The sequence below is a fragment of the Pecten maximus genome, chromosome 11 (genome assembly GCF_902652985.1).
Source record: "Pecten maximus chromosome 11, xPecMax1.1, whole genome shotgun sequence".
Lineage (NCBI taxonomy): Eukaryota > Metazoa > Mollusca > Bivalvia > Pectinida > Pectinidae > Pecten > Pecten maximus.
In genome coordinates this window covers 9,336,417-9,356,629 of record NC_047025.1, presented here as the reverse complement: position 1 = coordinate 9,356,629, position 20,213 = coordinate 9,336,417, and the positions used below count along the sequence as shown (strand labels likewise).

The window sequence follows — 20,213 nt, the reverse complement described above, 5'->3', positions numbered from 1 at the left end:
ATAATGTGAATAGGATTCGGAAACAAGTATAAGACTTATATTAATCCGTTTCCTTTTATGACACATTGAGTAAACGGCAGCAAGTGGGAGAATACGTAAGTGAGCAATGTAATACTTGAATAAATGAAAAATGGGGAAATTCGGAAAGAGGAGAGATGAAAAGACCAGAAGAAAAAGATCAGAGAGGAATTTTATGCCATGACATGAGATATACAACCTGCTGTAACAGCTGTGCAAACAATAAAGAATAAAAAAAATAAAAACAATCATTCAAATCTTTTAGAAATAATTATAAATTCTTGAACACTGGAAAAAATCAAAAGATTTTCATCATACGTGAGTTCGTTATCACCGAAGAGTAGTATTTCAGTTGATAAGGGATAGTTTAGAGCACTAAAACAACGTAAGCGAAACTGCGCGAAAAGTGGACAACGTAGAGGACTATCTATAAGATTTTTATGAAATAGATAAAATTTTAGTGGACTGCACTCCATCCTTAATCTTGCATGGTGAATCTGACCCAGTCTATTACCGCTAAGGAAGTAATGTGGAACTTTGTGGCGTGGTTTATTCAAATGACTTTTCAATTTAGTTATGGACGGATCACTTTTGATTGCATCTGGCAAGGAATTCCACAAAGGGATTACAGATGGCAGGAAGGATTTCATGTAAAGACTTGTGCGACAAGGAGGAGGGCGAAAGTTATTTCCAACACGAGTATTGTGATCATGGATGCTATTATTACGTCGAGGAAGAATTTCTTGTAGATACTGAGGAAGGAGACCGTGAACCATTTTATGGAAATGAATTATTTTGTGGTGTTTACGTCTTTGCTCTAAGGGAAGCCAGCCTGTTTCAAGATAAAGTTTTACTCTACTTGTGAGTTTAGTTCCGCCAGTAACTATACGCGCTGCCTCTAATTGGAGATTTTCTAGCATGTCAGACTGAGTTTTTGTAAGGTTATCCCAAACAATGTTCCCATATTCAAAAATAGGTCGGATAAGAGTAAAATACAGAGTTTGAAGGGAAGTACGATCTAAAGTGAATTTGAATCTGCGTAAAATATTCAATTTTGGTGAAACCTTGGATATGATCAAGTTGATATGATCAGTCCAACCGCCATTGTTGGACAGAGTCAAACCGAGATGCCTATGTGAACTTACCTCAGAAAGCAAAATATTGTTCAAATGTAGAGGGGGATGAATTGGGGAATTAGTCTTTTTGGATATTAATAAGGTTTCTGTTTTAGTAGGATTGAAGTTAACCAACCAATTCACTGACCATTCATGAATTTTACGAAGATCGAAATTCAAATCGACTGCACTTATCCTACGTGAAGATCCACAAATTTGTCATGAAAGTGATACTAAGTCGAACATTTTCTACTAGAATGTTCCGATTTGAAGCACATTCGTGATAACTATTTTCGAGTCCCGGATATGAAACCTCCTTTCATTTCCGTGGATTTGAAAGCAATTTCTCCATTATCTGTTTAAAAGGCATGGATCTATTGTATAGACTTTGATGTCCTTTTACCTTACTTCCTTTGACGCTATATATATATCACATAGTTCAAATCAAAGAGTCGATATCTCTTCTTATTTAACCACTTTTTATAATTCAAAGATATATTATACAATGCAAATGCTTTTAAAAGAAACATTTTATCTGATTTTTTCGTCGCCACCCACAAGCTTGTTAATGAATTACCATGACCCTTCCTAAACGACTGACTAGGTAATGGATGTTTTAAGTTTCAGTTGTTCCCATTTTGTAACGTGAAGCCTGTATATACTATTTCATAGTGAATATACCAAATATAGTATACATTTTTTTTTTTTTCATTTTTTTTTTCTGCATAAGTCCTAACAGCAGCTTATTAATGGGAAAACAAAGGAGTGTATCCTTTCTGGGGGAAAACTTGCATCCCTGTGGAAACACAACGAAGAAAATATCGGTGATCAGTGTACAGAACAAAAATGATATGAAGTTCTATGAAGTTTTACGAAGAACCATACTTTGACGCGGTATTCAATCGATGTTTTTAGGTACCGAGAAAGTAAGATTGTTAAAGGTTATTAGAAGAACAATATAAGATAAATCTAGTTTCCTCTGTCATTTAAGGATTGAATATAGTTATGTTGAGGTGTATGGGGATATAAACCTTAATAGGTCTTGAGACAAATTTTATGAACTGCGAAGCAGTTCATAATAAATTTGTCTCAAGACCTATTGAGGTTTATACCCCCATACACCTCAACATAACTTTGTTCAATCCTTATATTTATATTTTTTTGATATTTTTGTATAATATTTTGTCCTTGACCAATAGGGACTTGTGCAAGTCTACCACGGAACTTACCGAAATGTACGTCATCACTCTTCGTCTACATATGGTTATTACTTTCAGGATTTCTTTCGTGAACAAACTTCATAACGAATTAAAACAAATATTATTTTTAATGGAATTTATTTCATATAAATATGATCACTTTTGAAAAGGAATTCAAAAAATATAGTCCAAGCTCGACAAATGTATTCCTACGCCGGACTTGATATAGTTCATTGAAAAATGACTTGAGCTAACTGTGGTAGGTTCATTGAGTCTGAATTAAGTGGAAATATAAATATATGTTTATAAATGCATTTATATGTATATTGTAAGGCATATCACTTATTGTCTGACAGACTTTTTATCATCGAGCTATGTAATACTAGTACTATCTCTTTATGCTCGCAATAATGGACTAATATGGTTATAGGTGTCTGAGTAAACCAATTATAATATTCATGATAATTGCACTCTTTGCTAAACAACCCATATGCAAGTGTGAACTTTAGTCAGTATATTGTATTTTTGGAGGGATCTAAAAGTCAGATATTTTTCTCCGTTTTTAGTGTTAATGGCCTTATTAGAATGTATTAAATGTATCTTAACTATCTTAATTATGTTTGTTTGTGTGTTTTCACTTGGGTAAGTGTATATCTATATTTTGTGTCCTTAAAGACATGATAGAAATAAAATTTAAGAAGGAAATTATTTTTCTACAAGGGGATCGGACAGGTGTATAAGAGTTAAACACATACTATTTTTACTGATTCAAGACAAATCAAGTTTCGTGATTACTTGCTTCCACGGCCTTCATGATGTTGGCCGGGTTAAAAACAATACGGGAGAACGGAAGAGTTGTTCCCCTTGGAACATGGTTATCCTTAAGTCGCAATAATGTCCCTGTTGTTTTTTCATAAAAAGATGTTTTCATCTCCTTGTTTTGTATGAATAAGATATATTTTAAATGTCTCAATCATGTTATGGTATGTTAAAACCAAGAATATTCGAAATATTAGAGCAAATGCCTTAACGTAAAGTCCAACGACAATCAATAATTGAAACTAATCTGAAACCTAATTACATCACAAGAGCAGGCGTTGTACTGCAAATCTATGTTGGAAGTATTTACATATCTGAAATAGCTTAACAAGGAAAATATTTCATCACAGACCTGAATGGTTTCGTATGTACTAGATTCATGTACATTGGCCCGTAAGTATAACTGAGGTCTGTGGTCTTTTTATATTTGAGGATTATATAAGGATTGATGAGAATGCAAATGTATACACAACCATAGGTCTACTGTATTATAGTATTGTAACAGGAGAGGAGAACATGTAGCGGCCAGACCGGGGTTCGAACCCGGGACCTCCGAACACTAGCCGGATGCTCTACCATTTGAGCTACCTGGTCACCGATGATCGACCCAGTCCAGTCCCGCTACACACCTCCCTCCTTTCTTCCAAGTCTTCGCCCTCGAAGACACACGAGACCCTAATACCACCACCGTGGGTATTTTAGTTGGGCGCCAATTATGTAACAGGAGAGGAGAAAATGTAGCGGCCAGACCGGGGTTCTAACCCGGGACCTCCGAACACTAGCCGGATGCTCTACCATTTGAGCTACCTGGTCACCGATGATCGACCCAGTCCAGTCCCGCTACAGTATTTATAATTATATAGATTTATGAGCACGTAAATGAATAAAAATTAGCTATTTCATTTTTTGTTTATTAAAATTCCTAACCCAACATTTATATACAGTGTATAGAGAACGTGGGTTTCGAATTTTTGCCACGCTCCAGTGATCGCATTGATCTATTCAAATGTAAATTTGAGTATATATAGATCTCGTTTCCATTTATTTTGATAAATCTGAAAGATACAAGCTAGTGATTACATAAAAAAATTTAACCAATATTCCTCTTAGCTTGTTTTTCATTATTTTTTTTTTAAAGATCATTATTAATGAATAATTGGAGGATAGTTGTATAAATTTGTTGACGACATTCGTCATGAATGGGTGAATAGTATTGACTTGCGCCAGTCAGGTAAACAGGTACACAGGTGTGTCGACAAACGCGCGACCTGACATGATCAGCACGTGCACCAGCCCGTGCAGTTCACGTACAGGGACAGACGAGGACTTCCACGAGCTTTTACAACACTAATCCCCCGGATTTGAAGGAACTCCTATTTGAACAGGTAAACATTTTAGATATTGTTACAGAATGCATTGTAGCTGAATCTTGTATAAAATTAAAGATTTTCGATGTCAATGTCACCAGCTTGTTTATTATTATAAACACTGTGCGGCATAATGAATGTGTGTATAGGGTTCGTGTCGTGTGTAGTGACCCATGTCTATATATATTATATGTTATGTTATTCAAATCTATATCTTCGGATCACCAACACATAGTGTCTATGATACATATACACTATGTGTTGGTGATCCGAAGATATAGATTCGAAATTCCTGTCGTAGTTGTACCGAGAGAAATATATATAATATATGTACAATTCGTATCCATGTATGTAAATACATTGCGATCCAGATATTCATATCATCTTATAGACGACTTCCACAATGATCATGTCAGGGTATCGGGCCGACCATCACAGCGCCATTGAAACGTTCTTTTTAAGAACGCCGATGTGGCGCAGTGGTATGAGCTGCGGGTATTACTGGCTAGGCGATTGGGTGCCGTAGGTCGTGAGTTCGAGGCCAGGTCAGGGCACGAGTCAAAAAGTTGTCTTCCTTCGTCATTTGTGTGGCTAAGTTATATATTATATGTTATGTACGTGTACAGTGTCATGTCGCAGTCTTGTCGCAGTGTCCAGTCTTAGGTGTGACGTGTGTCCATGTAAGGGTGATGATTGGGTATGGTTGTATATTTGTCCATATTGGGAACGAGTTTTGATTGGTTGTTGGTGTAAGTGTCCGTACATGCATGTTACCTGTCCTTTCCCTGTCACTTGGAAGCCTGGGACTGACCTGTACGGATGTCATTTACTACATATACGGTCAACTCATTAATATACTCACGCAGGATGAGATTATCCAGCTGTGCTGAGGTTGTCGGGAGAATAGAACGAATAAATATTTGAACTGAAATAAATTCAAGACTTTGTCGTGAGTGAATAAGAAATCCCCGGAGTCACGTGACATCAAGATGATCTAAACTGACGTGTTGGTGTAGGGGAAGGAATTCGCGTTGTATGTCTGCGACGTCAAACTTACATGCAAGGGCTTAAGTTAAATATAAGTTTTGAAAAAAAAACATGGTTTTATGATTAGAGCTGCTACCTAATTTAAACATTTTAGTTGATTCCCAGATTGAAAATAAAATGTGCGTACAGGAATCCTTTACAATTAAAGATGAAGATGAAAATACTGAGATCAAGTCAGAAAAATAAGCGTGAGTCCCCTTGCATGTCCCCACTGTCCCACATGTACACCTGTCCGTTACATGTTCAAACAGAAAACTCCCGAAGGCACAGGTAATGTATTGTAATGAAGTTTACGATAAACGTGGACGATTTAGCAAACACGCATCACAGCATGTATACGAACCATAGTCATTTGCATTAAGTAAGATACAGATAGTTGTTATGATCAGTTTAATTTCCTCCAATAATAATACATGTATTTCCTCCGGAAGTAAATAACTACGTATACATGTAACGGGCACGTGCATGTCTCGTTATTGTTGTTGACTTTCTATTTCACATCTTTCCTTTACTTGAATGTTCTAAAAATAACGAACCCTAAAAACGGCGTTTTGATTGGCGAAATACAAAGGAGAGAAGATAGCTGAAAGGTATGTATGTGTAAGTATGGCCGATTTCTGTGAACCCCTATAAACTGGTAAAAGGGAAACACCGCCAGTTATTCCACATAATTTCTAAAAATACTATTGCATCTTCTACATGAGAAAAAACACATTTATGTGGTTGTGACAAGGCCAAGCAGCAGGCGGACCGATTGGTCATTTCGTCCCTGGTTCTTATTCTTTTTGTATGCTTCAAATTCCGTCCATCATGACGATTATATTGGTATCTGTGTTTTTTTTTTTTTCTTTTTTCTTTTTTTCTTAGGGGGGGGGGGGGGGGGGGGGATTTACAGTGATTGATTAATTGATTATGGGTTTAAATTGTGCGCGTCTATATAACAATGGCATAGTGTTAAAGATCAGTATATCGAACATTCCGTGGGCTATTCATGATGTCATAAGACATTCGGAAATGTGCAAACCACGACATAGAAATGACCTACCGTCTCTCACCTCTTCCGTCGTCGCCATTGTTGTCAAAATCCGGGAGTTGGAGAACAACAGTTCGGCGTTGAATAACTGTCGATGGTTTCCCTTTAACCATTGTGATTGTCACCTGTGTATTGTACTGTATGATATCTACTTAATAAATATATAAAAATCTGCGTTTGATATTTTAATTGTCATGCGATATTTTCACAAGACAAAGAGCACGAAGACGCGGAGAAGGTCACAGTAAGTACCCAGCATGCACCCCACTGCCCACTTCCTGTTGTAAATAACACTTCCGGTTCCTGTCATCTTTCTCTGTTCGTTATGTTAATTGTTACCACTAATGCATAAACAGAAATTTGAATGATGTATTTAACCGCCATGTTTTATTTTCCATTAGACACAGAATGAAACACCACAGAGGTAGCTCAGATAACAGAGCGCATGATCAATTAAATTTTAATCACTGCCTCCTCTAGGGGTCGAACCCGGGACATCTGGCTTACTAGTGTTACGTTCAACCAGTCGAGCTCAAGAGAAGATCTCTCTAGTCGAGCGGTGTTACACGCAATATGGAACTTTATCATGACAAGATCCAGGCGTGTTCTACTTGAAACAATTCATAGCATCACTTGTCTGGGTTCCGTGAAGTATATATTCAATATAAACTATGCTATAGACGTTTATGACGAATTTACGGCGAGGTGTTGAAATGGCCGCCTCTCATGACACAGCATGTTGATGTACAATTCTATAGGGGAAATAACAGTATAAATGGGTGAATTTGTGCCCAATCCCCTACTTTATTACGGATGTTTTATAACCCAAATCTGCAAGAGCTGATATCAGATCAGTTTGATATATTTCCAAATCTTAATTTGGAAATTTCGAAATCTCGATTTTTTTTATTACCCGATTGCGCTGTCGGTATTTTCGGGTCGATGACGAAAATAAAACCGAAATTGTTATCATTGTTAAGCTAACAGTCTTTGACCAATGTATCGGAATAGTTTTGTTTTATTTCCAACTATTATAAATTCTACGGATATATTCTACGGATTATCGTGTTTTTCCGAAAAGAAGAATTTACCGAAAACAGCAACAAGGCGTAAGGATGCTCGTCTGCAGAATCCAGCATTGACCAAGGTATTTAAATCAACAGTGTGTAATAATGTCATAATTAGGTTTCACTGTTGATAAAATGCAACAGTTTAAATTTTCTGAATGGAAGTTTCAACATATTAATAACCAAGATAACTGTTGGTTTCATGCTCCTCTCACGTAACGAAAACACAATTTCTTTTAAATCAAATAATACACTCGACATGGTAGTGGAATTACGATACTCCGGACTCTCAATAATCCGGACTCTCGATAGTCCGGACTCTCGATAATCCGGACCATGCAGTAACAGAAAACTGCATGTACAAGGAAGAGAACTGTTATACGGATTACACGAAGATATTGGCGGATTGATTGTCAACTCTCTACACACGGTAATTGCTGTTAAATTTTAAAATCAGAGTAGAATATGCTTTCCTTGTAGGAATTCAATTTGTACCTGTTGTCCCCATCACGTGATTTTTAAGATGTGACTAAATCTCGGATATTCTTCCGAAGATTATGGACTTACATGGAGTTCAACGAACTGTTACAACATATTTGGTACAGGTAAATATTTAAGAAAATATTAGAAAACGGTGTTTCGCTAAAATTAACATCAGGTAGTAGACAAGATGATCAACGGTGAAAGACCGACCCAAGCTGTCACGTGTCAACCTACACAGCTTATCAGTTTTGACCGCAATCTTGTGCAAATTTCTAACGATGTCGGCATTATTTTTAGCTTGCGACGAAATGTCACGGAAATCACTTTTCCGGCGGCGTCGTCATCAGCATTTAAAATGTTTGCTTAACTAAGATCCGTGGATCAAAAAGTGTAAATCTAACTTTAACCAAACTTGGTATATAGTTAGATCACATAGTGGACATCTCAACACAGGCTTCATTTACGGCATATCGTTCAGAATTTATTGATATTATAAGTCAAATTCTGTTACATATCGGAGGAATTTTCTTCTCATTTTTCAAGAAGAGTGATTTGTTTTTGGTAAAAGTGTCATATTTAGGTAAATTCTGATAATAACCGATTTTGCGAAATTTCATGAGGTGCTTTTTTTTTTTTTTTTTTTTTTTGCAATGCATCGAATTTTACACATGCTTATAACGTATATCAAATTATTCCAGGTTTAAATTTTGTTTTCCTTATTGTTAGATAATTTTTAGTATGGAAATAAATGTTCTTACTTTTAAGGAGAAGGATATATAAATGCTTGAATCAAGACAGGAATCAATAAAGTGAGTCTCCCTGCAAACGAAACAAATAAGTAATGTATTTGTTACACGTGTGATAAGAAAACATCTGTATGGTATTTTTCAAGTATTACTTATTTTCCGACGGTTGATGATACACGGGTCTCAGTTTGTAAAGCACAAGATACTCCATGCTTTATTAAATAAGAACCATGACCATTGATTTCCAATTTATGTCATCAAAAATATGAGATGGATGGATCTGGAGCCAGTTTCATCAATATTCCTTAATCTTAAAAATGTTTAACTTAAAATTTTTCATAGGAATGCATTACAGAATTAAAGCATTACGGAATTTAAAGAAGGCTCCGTAACTAAAATAATCTTTTTTCTTCAATTCTATAAAACTTTCCTATGGAAAATTTTAAGTTAAGGAATTTCTTTAAAGGATAGCTTGAAGACGCAGCTAGGACCATAGTAAGTACCCAGCATACACTCCACCACCCACTTCCTGTTGTAAATACACAATATTTCTGGTTCCTATTATCTTTCTGCGATTGTTGTGTTGATTGTTTCTGCTAATGTTTTACAGAAATTTGAATGAAACATTTGATGACGTCATAGAGATAGCAAAAGATGACACAATACATGTATTAAGCGTTAGGAGAGGTTATATGAGGATGATTATTGTAGGGAATGACATTTTTGCCAAAATCTAAAAATTCTGTATGGATTCTAAGAAGTACATATTCACCATAAATCTATGCTAAAGACGTTTTTGGCGAACTTAACGGCGAGATGGTAAAATGATCACGTCCCAACAAAGTATATAGAATAGGACAGGTGATTGGTGACGTAGAATAGGACCCTGTCTGGATATAAAGGACGATATAAGCTATTTCTGATCATTGTTTGTTTTTGCAGTAGTGAGATAATAGCATATCACAAGGTTATGCTCTGCGTCAAAGTATGGAATTAATATTGGTGTTGGAAAATACTACATTTTTTAAATTACTGTAGTATAACTATCCAAATCCGCTGATCTTATTTTGACTGTTTCGAAATGGATTTTTTTTTCATTTCTATACACTATTTTCCAACCCCATATCTTCGTCATTTAGTTTGTACAAGTGGAACTACAATGCCACTTGGTTTCAGGCTGCTGGAGATGAGCTTTTATTGTTTCTATTTGGAGGTGTTACGCCATCATAACACCTAATTTAACATCATAACACTAAAGTTGACAACATAACACCCAAATTAAGCATTGCAACACCTAAGTTAACATCATAACACTTTAGTTAGCATCATAACACCTTAGTTAACATAACACCAAAGGTAACATCATAACACCCAAGTTAGCATCACAACACCAAAGTTAACATCACAACACCAAAGTTAACATCACAACACCAAAGTTAACATCATTACACCAAAGTTAACATCACAACACTCAAGTTAACATCACAACACCAAAGTTAACATCATAACACCAAAGTTAACATCATTACACCAAAGTTAACATCACAACACTCAAGTTAACATCACAACACCAAAGTTAACATCATAACACCAAAGTTAACATCACAACACTCAAGTTAACATCATAACACCAAAGTTAACATCACAACACTCAAGTTAACATCATAACACCAAAGTTAACATCATAACACTCAAGTTAACATCATAACACCAAAGTTAACATCATAACACCAAAGTTAACATCATAACACCAAAGTTAACATCACAACACTCAAGTTAACATCACAACACCAAAGTTAACATCATAACACCAAAGTTAACATCATAACACTTAAGTTAACATCATAACACTTAAGTTAACCATCATGACACATAAGGTCAGACTGAAACGAAGAATCAGAATGGTATTATATAAAATGTCCACTTATTATGAGATCACATTGAAAGTTCAGCGATTTCATAGCCTGGACACGGTGCCAGAGCATTCCTACCGATTTGAAAGAAAAAAAAGAAGCTAAAGCAAAGCATTCAGAAAGAAAACAAAGAAAAATGAAATGTAGTTACAGCCCAATAATATGTTGGTATTAACTCGTAAGAACGTACCTGTCTGACGAGATATTCCGCTTCTTGGAACAACGGATATTAGTTATACAAGATGAGGGATTATTGCCTTTTCGTTATACAAAGCACCTGCATGAGTAATATTCCAGGTGTCGTTTTTAAATACTTCCAGTTTTCACATGTTGTTGGGAGCAGCAAATTAGAATTAAGATATTTTCTATGGTAATAAAGATTTTAAATATATATTTAATGCTAAAATAACTTATCCTGTTTGCAGGTTTCTATAATAGATTTTTCATTTACTTTTAAATCATATTTAGATAAAATGTATCTCAAACATAGATATGTGAAAGAAAAAAATCATTAGATAGTATAATAGGGTTTTAAATTGTCCAGGTCTGAACTTGAAGTGATATCACAATGTATCATAAATAATTAGCAAGTCATGTGCAATACTCAATGTTATTGCCATGCGAGGCAGGTAATATATATAACAAAGAAATCTACATTATAATTGTTAATAACTGGAAATAAACAAACACAAAATCCACTCCAGTTTCATTACTGTGCATGTAATGCATTTCGTTGTTATCAATTTATTTAATGGGGAAAAACTTTTCAGATATCAGAGATAATGTTTTTATATGTTAATGATATGTTAATGTTATGATATCATGAATCACATTTCATGTCTCGACTTAAAGGATGGTTAGCATACAATGTGTGTAAGCGTGGATATACTGTTTAACTCTATAGAGTGTTCTAAATGCCAGTGTTTCAGTACCGTTTTATGTTTATATTTTCATGATATGAGTTGAGGACAAATGTCTGAGGAGACAAAACGAAGGATTAATTTTTAAACGAGAAAGAAAAATAAAAGACCTGCTCGGGAACACAATCAATTTCCTCTTATGACATGCAGTAAGAAACGGTTATCATACACTTTCTCCGATCCTTTACATTCCTCTCAGTATAATGCTACGCATTCTTCTGTTTGTGTCTTCCTTGGTTTTTTAGTCTCCATAAGTGTTAATGTGTCCCTTACTGTTTGTGTCTCCCTGGGTGTTTGTGTCTCCCTTGGTGATTGTGTCTCCCTGGGTGTTTGTGTCTCCCTTGGTGATTGTGTCTCCCTGGGTGTTTGTGTCTCCCTGGGTGTTTGTGTCTCCCTGGGTGTTTGTGTCTCCCTGGGTGTTTGTGTCTCCCTGGGTGTTTGTGTCTCCCTTGGTGTTTGTGTCTCCCTGGGTGTTTGTGTCTCCCTGGGTGTTTGTGTCTCCCTGGGTGTTTGTGTCTCCCTGGGTGATTGTGTCTCCTTGGTGTTTGTGTCTCCCTTGGTGTTTGTGTCTCCCTTGGTGTTTGTGTCTTCCTGGGTTTTTGTGTCTCCCTTGGTGTTTGTGTCTCCCTGGGTGTTTGTGTCTCCCTGGGTGATTGTGTCTCCCTGGGTGTTCGTGTCTCCATGAGTGTTTGTGTCTCCCTGGGTGTTTGTGTCTCCCTGGTTGTTTGTGTCTCCCTGGATGTTTGTGTCTCCCTGGGTGTTTGTGTCTCCATAAGTCTTTGTATCTCCCTGGGACTTTGTGTCTCCCTTGGCGTTTGTGTCTCCCTTGGTGTTGTGTCTCCCTTGGTGTTTGTGTCTCCCTCGATGTTTGTGTCTCCCTTGGTGTTTTTGTGTCTCCCTGGGTGTTTGTGTCAGCCTGGGTTTTTGTGTCTCCCTGGGTGTTTATGTCTGCCTGGGTTTTTGTGTATCCCTGGGTGTTTGTGTCTCCCTTAGTGTTTGTGTCTCCCTGGGTGTTTGTGTCTCCCTGGGTGTTTGTGTCTCCCTGGGTGTTTGTGTCTCCCTGTGTGTTTGTGTCTCCCTGGGTGTTTGTGTCAGCCTGGGTTTTTGTGTCTCCCTGGGTGTTTGTGTCTGCCTGGGTTTTTGTGTCTCCCTGGGTGTTTGTGTCTCCCTGGATGTTTGTGTCTCCCTTGGTGTTGTGTCTCCCTTAGTTGTATTGTTTCTCTGGGTGTTTGTGTCTCCCTGGGTGTTTGTGTCTCCCTTAGTGTTTGTGTCTCCCTGGGTTATTGTGTCTCCCTGGGTGATTGTGTCTCCCTTAGTTGTATTGTTTCTCTGGGTGTTTGTGTCTCCCTGGGTGTTTGTGTCTCCCTTGGTGTTTGTGTCTCCCTGGGTGTTTATGTCTCCCTGGTGTTGTGTCTCCCTTGGTGTTTGTGTCTCCCTTAGTTGTATTGTTTCTCTGGGTGTTTGTGTCTCCCTTGGTGTTTGTGTCTCCCTGGGTGTTTGTGTCTCCCTGGGTGTTTGTGTCTGCCTGGGTGTTTGTGTCTCCATTAGTGTTTGTGTCTCCCTTGGTGTTTGTGTCTCCCTGGGTGTTGTGTCTCCCTGGGTGTTTGTGTCTCCCTGTGGTGTTGTGTCTCCCTGGGTGTTTGTGTCTCCATAAGTGTTTGTGTCTCCCTGGGTGTTTGTGTCTCCCTGGGTGTTTGTGTCTCCATAAGTGTTGGTGTCTCCCTTGGTGTTTGTGTCTCCCTGGGTGTTTGTGTCTTTTTTGGGTTTTTGTGTCTCCCTTGGTGTTTGTGTCTCCCTAGGTATTGGTGTCTCCCTGGGTGTTTGTGTCTCCCTGGGTGTTTGTGTCTCCCTTGGTTTTTGTGTCTCCCTGGGTGTTTGTGTCTCCATAAGTGTTGGTGTCTCCCTTGGTGTTTGTGTCTCCCTGGGTGTTTGTGTCTCCCTTGGTGTTTGTGTCTCCCTTGGTGTTTGTGTCTCCCTGGGTGTTTGTGTCTCCATAAGTGTTGGTATCTCCCTTGGTGTTTGTGTCTCCCTTGGTGTTTGTGTCTCCCTGGGTGTTTGTGTCTCCCTGGGTGTTTGTGTCTCCCTTGGTGTTTGTGTCTCCCTGGGTGTTTGTGTCTCCCTTGGTGTTTCAGTCTCCCTGGGTGTTTGTGTCTTCCTGGGTTTTTGTGTCTTCCTGGGTTTTTGTGTCTCCCTGCGTGTTTGTGTCTCCCTGGGTGTTTGTGTCTCCATAAGTGTTTGTGTCTCCCTTGGTGTTTGTGTCTCCCTTGATGTTTGTATCTCCCTGGGTGTTTGTGTCTCCCTGGGTGTTTGTGTCTTCCTGGGTTTTTGTGTCTCCCTGGGTTCTTGTGTCTCCCTGGGTGTTTGTGTCTCCCTTGGTGTCTGTGATCTCTTGGTGATTGTGTCTCCCTGGTTGTTTGTGTCTCCCTGGTTGTTTGTGTCTCCCTGGATGTTTGTGTCTCCCTGGGTGTTTGTGTCTCCATAAGTCTTTGTGTCTCCCTGGGACTTTGTGTCTCCCTTGGCGTTTGTGTCTCCCTTGGTGTGGTGTCTCCCTTGGTGTTTGTGTCTCCCTCGATGTTTGTGTCTCCCTTGGTGTTTGTGTGTCTTCCTGGGTGTTTGTGTCAGCCTGGGTTTTTGTGTCTCCCTGGGTGTTTGTGTCTCCCTGGGTGTTCGTGTCTCCATGAGTGTTTGTGTCTCCCTTAGTGTTTGTGTCTCCCTGGGTTATTGTGTCTCCCTGGGTATTTGTGTCTCCCTTGGTGTTTGTGTCTACCTTGGTGTTTGTGTCTGCCTGGGTGTTTGTGTCTCCATTAGTGTTTGTGTCTCCCTGGGTGTTTGTGTCTCCCTGTGTGTTTGTGTCTCCCTGTGTGTTTGTGTCTCCCTGTGTGTTTGTGTCTCCCTTTGTGTTTGTGTCTCCATAAGTGTTTGTGTCTCCCTGGATGTTTGTGTCTCCTTGGGTGTTTGTGTCTCCCTGTGTGTTTGTGTCTCCATAAGTGTTTGTGTCTCCCTGGGTGTTTGTGTCTCCCTTGCTGTTTGTGTCTCCCTTGCTGTTTGTGTCTCCCTGTGTGTTTGTGTCTCCATAAGTGTTTGTGTCTCCCTTGGTGTTTGTGTCTCCCTGGGTGTTTGTGTCTCCATAAGTGTTTGTGTCTCCCTGGGTGTTTGTGTCTCCATAAGTGTTTGTGTCTCCCTGGGTGTTTGTGTCTCCCTTGGTGTTTGTGTCTCCCTGGGTGTTTGTGTCTCCATAAGTGTTGGTGTCTCCTTGGTGTTTGTGTCTCTCTGGGTGTTTGTGTCTCCCTTGGTGTTTGTGTCTCCCTGGGTGTTTGTGTCTCCATAAGTGTTTGTGTCTCCCTTAGTGTTTGTGTCTCCCTTAGTGTTTGTGTCTCCCTGGGTGTTTGTGTCTCCCTGGGTGTTTGTGTCTCCCTTGGTGTTTGTGTCTCCCTGGGTGTTTGTGTCTCCATAAGTGTTGGTGTCTCCCTTGGTGTTTGTGTCTCCCTGGGTGTTTGTGTCTTCCTGGGTTTTTGTGTCTCCCTTGGTGTTTGTGTCTCCCTGGGTATTGGTGTCTCCCTGGGTGTTTGTGTCTCCATGGGTGTTTGTGTCTCCCTGGGTGTTTGTGTCTCCCTGGGTTTTTGTGTCTCCCTTGGTGTTTGTGTCTCCCTGGGTATTGGTGTCTCCCTGGGTGTTTGTGTCTCCCTGGGTGTTTGTGTCTCCCTGGGTGTTTGTGTCTCCCTGTGTTTTTGTGTCTCCCTGGGTGTTTGTGTCTCCCTTGGTGTTTGTGATCTCTTGGTGATTGTATCTCCCTGGGTGTTTGTGTCTCCCTGGATGATTGTGTCTCCCTGGGTGTTCGTGTCTCCATGAGTGTTTGTGTCTCCCTGGGTGTTTGTGTCTCCCTGGTTGTTTGTGTCTCCCTGGATGTTTGTGTCTCCCTGGGTGTTTGTGTCTCCATAAGTGTTTGTGTCTCCCTGGGACTTTGTGTCTCCCTTGGCGTTTGTGTCTCCCTTGGCGTTTGTGTCTCCCTTGGTGTTGTTTCTCCCTTGGTGTTTGTGTCTCCCTCGATGTTTGTGTCTCCCTGGGTTTGTGTGTCTCCCTGAATGTTTGTGTCTCCCTGGGTTTGTGTGTCTCCCTGGGACTTTGTGTCTCCCTGGGTGTTTGTGTCTCCCTTGGTGTTTGTGTCTCCCTGGGTGTTTTTGTCTCCCTGGGTATCGGTGTTTCCCGTGGTTGTGGTGTTTCCCTGGGTGATTGTGTCTCCCTGGGTGCTTGTGTCTCCCTGGGTATCGGTGTTTCCCGTGGTTGTGGTGTCTCCCTGGGTGATTGTGTTTCCCTGGGTGTTTTTGTCTCCCTGGGTATCGGTGTTTCCCGTGGTTGTGGTGTCTCCCTGGGTGATTGTGTCTCCCTGGGTGTTTTTGTCTCCCTGGGTATCGGTGTTTCCCGTGTGGTGTTTCCCTGGGTGATTGTGTCTCCCTGGGTGCTTGTGTCTCCCTGGGTATCGGTGTTTCCCGTGGTTGTGGTGTCTCCCTGGGTGATTGTGTTTCCCTGGGTGTTTGTGTCTCCCTGGGTATCGGTGTTTCCCGTGGTTGTGGTGTCTCCCTGGGTGATTGTGTCTCCCTGGGTGTTTTTGTCTCCCTGGGTATCGGTGTTTCCCGTGGTTGTGGTGTTTCCCTGGGTGATTGTGTCTCCCTGGGTGCTTGTGTCTCCCTTGGATCCGGTGTTTCCCTGGGTGATTGTGTCTTTCTTGGTAATGGTGTTTCCCATGGTTGTGGTGTCTCCCTGGGTGATTGTGTCTCTCTGGGTATTGGTGTTTCTCGTGGTTGTGGTGTCTCCCTGGGTGTTTGTGTCTCCCTGAGTGTTTTTGTTTCCCTGGGTGATTGTGTCTCCCTGGGTGTTTGTGTTTCCCGTGGTTGTGGTGTTTCCCTGGGTGTTTGTGTCTCCCTGAGTGTTTGCGTCTCCCAGTTTGTTGCGAGGTTGTTTCGGATTGCGTATGATCGCAACAGCTAAGGTCACGTGCTCATTTGAAGATGTACTCGATTAACAGGCTACTTTATTGTGCCTTTGAGTGATTTTGTGTTGTGTAGTTGGATACTGTCGAAGACACCCAACAGGACTATCCCCTCACATTATATTGAAAACAGGCGAACCAGGCGTCCTACTCCCAAAATGCCGAGCTCCTAGTCGGAGACTCCAACCAGGACTCCCCACCCGGTCACATTATATTGACAAAGGGCGAACCAGTCGTTCCACTTCAAAAATGGCTAGAATCTAGACACCAAACAGGACTCCCCACCCGGTCACATTATATTGACAAAGAGCAAACCAGTCGTTCCACTTCAAAAATGGCTAGAATCTAGACACCAAACAGGACTCCCCAACCGGTCACATTATATTGACAAAGAGCAAACCAGTCGTTCCACTTCAAAAATGGCTAGCTTTCTTTCGAAGACACCAACCAGGACTCCCCGCCCGGTCATATTATATTGAAAACGGGCATACCAGTCGTCCCACTCCTTGATATCTGTGCTTATCATCGAAGACACCCAACAGGACTTCAACGCATGTTACAACACCAATCTCTTGGACACTTTTTTGAAGAGGTAAATATTTTAGAAAAAGGTCATAAAAAATGTTAAAATGATGGTAGACGATGATAGGTGTCGTGTGTCAGTGTATTGGGGGTTCGGTGGAGAACAGGTACACATTGTACGTTTGCATACTTGTTTCTAGTATCTAGTGCTATGTATAAGATATAGAGGTTACACAACGAGTGGTTGTTGGATATGGAATTTACTTCACACGAGCAAGTTATTTTTTAAAAGTTACAAAAGACACGAGCTTGTGACCTGTTTCTACCACAATAAAAAAGGGAATCATGACCAAGTATAATTTCGCGTATGCAAATAAAGTGTACCGGGTACGTCCGTGACCCGGTGATGTGACGTCATTCGATTATTGATGACATCAATAACAATTTGCAGCTTGGGTCAAAGTTCGAATTCTTGACCAATCAAAAGATCGGAAGGTCATATACCACTAGTGGTATATAACATATATTTATCCAACAGTCGGCACATTTATACAATGGCTTGAGAGTGGAATAACACAGCGTATTGTGGTAGAAATATAAGATATTCAACTGATACAGCTGAGCAGTTTTGACAGAAACCTTTTGCAGGTCTTACGTGGTAGTTGATTCTCAGATTAAAAATACATTATATATACATGGATCTCTTTACTTTTACAGATGAAGATAAAAATGCTGAGATCAAGACAGAAAAAAATACCGTGAGTCCCCCTGCATGTCCCCACTGTCCCACGAAACATGTACACCTGTCCGTAACTCGTGTAAACGGAAAACATCATTTTGGCATTTTCGACTATTGCTTGTAATGAGCATTGTCACATGACAAATTAATGCTTTTGTAATAAAGTTTACAAACACACAGGTATCACGTTAGCAAACTGTAATGCCTCCCGTTATGATATTTTTGACGTTGTAAATGTGAACCATGACCATAGATTTTGAGTGTGTGCGATACTGTGCGAAGCAGGAGGCGAATTGTTCCGATAAGTTTATTTGACTCTTTAATTGACCAGAATGTTGAATGTTTACGTGTAACGGACACATGTACATATTTGGTTAATGTTGTCTATTTCTCATCTTTTCTTTACTTTATTTTTCTAAATTAAAGCGGGTTTTGATTGGCGAAATACAAAGAGAAGATTGCTGAAAGGTATGTATGTGTAAGTATGGCCGATTTATGTGAACCTCTGTACGATTTGACATGAGATAATAAATATATAGAAAAAATCTGTGTGTATGACGTCTCAGTTGAAGCGTAATATTTTCACATGGCACAGTGTAAGAAAACGCAGAGAAGATCACAGTAAGTACCCAGCATGCGTCCCACTGCCCACTTCCTGTTGTAAATAACATTTCCGGTTCCTGTCATCTTTTTCGGTTTGTTATGTTAACTGTTAATACTAATACAAGCATAACGTGGTAAAAATGAATTATTCGGCTGGTATTGTGAATGGTACATTTGATGACGTCACAGGTGAAGTGAAAGATGACGTCATAATAAGAGTCCAGGGGAGGAATAATACTAAGTTATTTACGTGGGCTTTGGAATTTAGTGTCAAGAAAACTCTGTTTTTGTCTGGGTTTTGTGAGAATTTCCTTTACAATATACATGATCAATGTGATTATAACAACTTCACGGCGAGGTGGTAAAACGGCCACCTCCTAATAAAACATATTGCGCACGACAGCCTGCTGATGACGTAGACTGGTGTCCTTCATATATGCAAATGAGGATGGAAAGACCATAGTGACCCTCTAATCAGTGTTTATTATAAGTTGCGAGATAATGACCTATCTCAGACTTATCCTCTTGTTTGAAATTTCATGATTGCCGTGGGAAAGTACTATATTACTGTTGTATGGCTATTCAAGAAAGACTGCAAAAATTGATAGAACATACAAATAATATATTTCAAAAAGCAAAAATAAATAAATAAATTAATTAATTAAAAATTAAAAATAAAAAAGTCAGAGAATTTTCTCTATGCCTTGCTGCGCTGTCGTTTTTTTTTTTTTCTTGCGTCATATATTTTGGTTTTGGTATGCAAAACTATAATGGATCGGTAGGTACATGCGGAAATACGGATTATCAAGTCATTCGGAATTTACAGAAAACAACAGGGCTGAACAATAAAACTGATGTGATATAGATGATGCCTGTCTGCAACATTCACGAAGGTACTAATATAATTCACTGTCATGACCTTAAAGAAAGCTTTGATCTATTTATAGCCATTGTAACCAGTCGTTTGAATTTTTTGTCATTTAACACCATTTCTGTTATAGCATTTGAGGATTATTCTATATACAATGTAGCAGTCGAACCTCGATAACCCGGGCCCTGCGGTAAAAGAAAAACTACCAGAAAGCAGGATTAGATGAAGGTGTTGGTGGATTTGATTATCGACACCCTCCTACATCACAACGTGTCCTTGGTCTTAAATGTTTATAATTAGAGTAAGTTAAATGTTGCCTGATGTAGGACCAGTGCCTTGCAAGAAGTTCTATATGCTTTCCCTTTGCATGATTCGTACGAGGTGACTAAATTTGGGATCGTAATTTCACTTCACTTCACTTTTTGCTTTTTTGTTGAGTTTTGCTCCTTGGGATTTTGCTATAGGTTCTTATCCCTGGTATTAAATGAAATGACATTAGTGGAAATCAATGACATGTAAAAAGCAATCCTAAATCCGTCTAAACGATAGATGAAATATGAAATATTCGATTTAGTGTATGATGTATTGTCAATGCAACTCTTTTTAAAATTGCTATTAATAAAACAAAATGTGGTTTTAATCAGATGTAAGCCATTTTCTCTGCCATTTTTGGTTCTTAAAACAAATAAAGGTTATGATAAAAAAAAAAAAATAAATAAATAAAAAAACGGAAATTAAAGAATAAATCCACAAAACATTAAAGA

At 39.3% G+C, this 20,213-nt stretch overlaps 1 protein-coding gene across 1 annotated transcript in view; it reads right to left on the bottom strand.

Annotated features, from left to right (window-relative positions):
- Positions 1-11,106, bottom strand: part of LOC117337724 (sodium- and chloride-dependent betaine transporter-like) — a 50,440-nt gene extending 39,334 nt beyond the window's left edge. Inside the window, exon 1 of the mRNA XM_033898822.1 lies at positions 10,998-11,106. The gene's annotated coding sequence lies outside the window, so the exon portion shown is untranslated. The remainder of the gene's footprint in view (positions 1-10,997) is intronic.
- Between the last annotated feature and the right edge of the window lie 9,107 nt (positions 11,107-20,213).